This window comes from Paramisgurnus dabryanus, chromosome 3, assembly GCF_030506205.2.
Source record: "Paramisgurnus dabryanus chromosome 3, PD_genome_1.1, whole genome shotgun sequence".
Taxonomy (NCBI): domain Eukaryota; kingdom Metazoa; phylum Chordata; class Actinopteri; order Cypriniformes; family Cobitidae; genus Paramisgurnus; species Paramisgurnus dabryanus.
The window spans coordinates 14,416,083-14,420,606 of NC_133339.1; positions in this window are offsets into that span (position 1 = coordinate 14,416,083).

A 4,524-nucleotide genomic window follows, 5' to 3' on the forward strand; every position below is an offset into this window, starting at 1 on the left:
TAGTTAGTTTTAATCATTTGTTTGCCCTAAATAAAACTAAAAACACATAATGTCTTTATTAAGTTAAATAATTTTTTAAAACATATTTTAATACAAATCTTGCTATTATTTTGTTTAAAAAAGTGTAAAACGTTTGGACATATCTGGTTTTACACAATTTTGACCAGCAGGGGTCGCCAGCGTGTGTGGTGTTTCCAACTGCTTCGAAAAACTGAATAAATTTTCGAAGCAATTAGTTCAATTGATTCGAAGCTTCGAAAAGCTTCATTTCTCCCATCACTAGCTCTATGATCCTTTCTGAGGAAGCATTCAAATCCCCCCTGGCAATTCTGCCCCCTTAGGACCCCGCGTGATTCCATTGGCTGAAAAAACTCCTCATAGTAGTTTTTTTAGCGCCTTATTACAATTCCTACAGAATCGCGTTATGCTTTATGTAGTTAGAAGAACGTAGTTAACATTACAATTTAGGTCTTTTAAATGATATGTTTCATATAGTAGTATATAAATGAGGTTATAGGTGGTGAGATCTACATATTGCTTGTAATTTTGTTATTTAGATATTATATTTTGTAATTGTACCACTTTTGTACTGTGTAAAGTTAATAAATTACTTATAAAGAACATGATTACTACATAGTTGCATTATACATTAAAATTATCATTTATAAGCCATGATTAGCTACTACACTTTTACTATAAAAACGACATTTTGTAAGGTATGTTAATAATTTACAAAAATAAAAGTATTGTTTTTTGTAAAGCAGATGATGACACAATACTGACGTGTCTGCAACATGAATATTACTTTATTATATTATTTTTGCAAGCTTTTGTTTAAAAAAATTGTTGTATGCTTCTATTTTGTACAAAGTAATTAGCTTGATAGACCGCTAACGCAGACAAGATATCGCAATGACAAATTTTGACCAGGCATTATTGCTAAGTACCAGTCGGGGTCCTAGGGGGACAGAATTGGAAGGGGGGACAGAATTGCACTTTTTTCTTTTTTTTAATTTATGAACAAATGTACACTTATACATGGCATTCATACTTGTTACACGGTACAAAAATGAAAATAAAAAAGCAAGGCGCACAAATTTCAGAAAATAAATTACATAAATAAAAATAAATAAAAATTAATACAGAAACCAAAAATGGTCAATCATTTTCTAGAATGTCAAAGTCTTTTATCAGTCCAGCAAATTTACAAGCCTATTTGCTTTTCATATAATATAAAGAAGGAAGGTAGCTTTCAAGAAATTATTTTTTAAATACAGAAAAGTAGGGTTTGAATTTGGTACATTTACATTTGTGAATAAAGAATTTACCTAAAATTAACATTGTGTTAACAAAAAACTCAGCTCTACTGTCAGTTAACAACATTCAAATATTATATGGTCTCTAGAAAAAGCAGGCAGTGACTGTATTTTGTTTTCCAGCCAGAAGGACATGTTTTCCCAGAAAAAATTTGAGTGAATACAAAAAAAAGATGGTCAGTTGTCTCTATATCACTTTGGCAAAAAAATATTATGGTCAAAATTAAATCTCAGTCTTAAAAATTCACCTGAAGGGTATAAACCGTTAAATATTTTAAAGTGAATTTCCTTTGCTTTAGGAACTACTGGGAACCTTATATATTGATCTTATAATTTCTGTACAATAAACTTATCATAAACCCTTAATACATTGTCACGGTAAAAATTCCCAGAATACAACTTTGAAATAAAAGAAGATCGAATGGGTTTATTGGAAATCATTGCCATAAGATCATGACCATCAAAAAAAAAAGAGATGGGAGTTCACGTGTTATCTAGCTCTACACTGAAGGAGTTTCACACCAAACAAATTAAATTCCTTGAAATAGCTTTTATGATACGTTCAAAATGTTTACATTCACCAAATAATTGATATTTTGTACAAAAAATTTCAAAAGTAAGTAATGTGCCGCCTTCATTCAATAATTGCTCATGACACCTGTATTATGAGTGACCAATTCTGCTCCCCCCCCTTGCAATTCTGCCCCTGCGGACCCCAACTGGTACCTAGCAATAATGCCTGGTCAAAATTAGTCATCGCATATCACGTCTGCGTGGTCTAGCTAGCTAATTACTTTGTACAAAATAGAAGCATACAAAATATATATATTTTTTTAAATAAAAGCTTACAAAAAATTTAATAAATTAATATTCATGTTGCAGACACGTCAGTAGTTTTGTGTCGTCATCTGCTTTACAAAAAAACAATATTTTATTTTTGTAAATTATTAACATACTTTACAAAATGTATTGTTTTATAGTAAAAGTGTAGTAATCATGGCTTATAAATCATAATTTTAATGTGTGATTCAACTATGTAGTAATCATGTTCTGTATAAATAATTTATTAATTTTACACAGTACAAAAGTGGAAAGGGTACAGTAATATCTAAAAAATAAAATGACACAAGCAATGTGTGGATCTCACCACTAGCCTAATTTATATACTACTAATATAAATGAAACAGCAGTGTTTCCCAGTGCCACCGCTCTTACCACGCGCATCATGCACTGTGCGTAGGGCACCAAATGCTGAGGGGGCACCAAAAATAGCCTAATGAAAAAATTATAATGCAGATATTATTTCAGTAGCCTATAGAAATATTATAAGGCACTTTTTAGCCATAAAGCCATATATATAACATTTTGTACACGTTAACTTGCACGTTAAGTTATAAATTATTACAAGTAATGCACGGGCATCATCTTGCAGTTTCTTCTTTCTTTTGTCAGATCCTGACTCATGCTGTCTTTTCGGGGCCATTTCAATAAAAATTGTCTACTGTCTGTCAAACTTCGTCAGGTGCCCGCGTGGTCAACCGGGGCATACTTTCTAGCAATTAAATTATCTCGTTCCTCCTTTATTGTTATATATATATATATCAATAAAGGAGGAACAAGATAATTTAATTGCTAGAAAGTATGCCCCGGTTGACCACGCGGGCACCTGACTGTGAGGATGGAGGATTAGACAAGAACGAACCCAAATGCAGACAGGACTAAGAAAATAATAATTTATTGACAAAAAACATGGAAAACAAAACCCACGAGGGGGCAAAACAAGACAGTATAAACACTACACTAAACTGACATAAAGCTAAACATAAACCAACATTAAACTACAGATAACAAACTACACTAAAATACTCAATACTCACAAGGCAAGACTCTTTAACACAACAGGGATGGTAACAAGACGAACGCGCACTGGACAACAAACACAAGGACTCTTAAATAGGGAGAAAGTAAATTACATACACCTGGAAAATAATCACGAGTAAGGGATCGGGGAAAAAGTGAAGAGACCTGGGAAATGTGTGGTCAGAATAAACCAATACAAAAACCACACATTTCCCACATAAAACATGGTACTGCCAGGACCTCGAACACAAAGACTAGATGTAATAAAACAGATGTTTTCAGACGGATCCTGACACCTGACGAAGTTTGACAGACAGTAGACAATTTTTATTGAAATGGCCGCGAAAAGACAGCATGAGTCAGGATCTGACAAAAGAAAGAAGAAACTGCAAGATGATGCCCGTGCATTACTTGTAATAATTTATAACTTAACATGCAAGTTAAATTGAGATTTTACTGTTAAAAATGACCTATGCATATGCATTAAAATGCCAGCTAGCTGTTACTTTCCTTACTATCTTTCATTGGATATCTTTAAATTGATAAAGTATTCAAAGTATAACACTGGGCTACCATTTAAACATTACAGTAGGTTAAGAAAGAAAAATGTTCATACAATCCCCTATTCAGCAGTCAATAGCAAACAAAAAAAAAACATTTCATTTTGACAAAAATAATCTTTAACTTTAACTGTTTTTGGCACTGTATAGTATATTGATCACAATCATCAGAGACCAAACAGTTAAATGTAGTTTTAACAACCGTCATCTCTACCTATCTAAAACCACAAGACTTTTAGCCTCTTTATGATGTATAATGCATGTTTCAATGTGTTTGTGTATAATCTGCATTTGTTTTTTGTGGTCCAGAAGAACAGACTAAATGTTGAATTGAAATAAAAAAGCAAGGGAAAGTTGTGTTGTTTTATTGTCTCTTCAAGTAAAAACACTTAGTGACCCCATACTTACTAAACTACCTGCTGTTTTTAACATAGCTAATAGTCAACATTGACATGTGAACCCCTTTAAAGCACTAGTAATCCAGATTTGATCATCTGAAAAAGTGGTCTCTAGGGTGATCCAGTCAGTCTAATTTTCCTTTGAAAACCCAGGACAAAAGTGAAATATAAAATGTATTTAGTTGTATTGGTGTGAAATTATTCGAATATTTGTTTATGTGTGTATTTGGTAAATGTGGTTTAATTTATTACATTTTTGTATAATCGAGAAGGAATCCATGAGTAAGGGAGTAGACCTATTATCGATCTACGCTCCGGAGCAGAGGGGGCGGTAATGCGCCAATAAGATGGATGCCAACCGCCGTTAAAAGAGAAGAAGAAGAAGAAGAG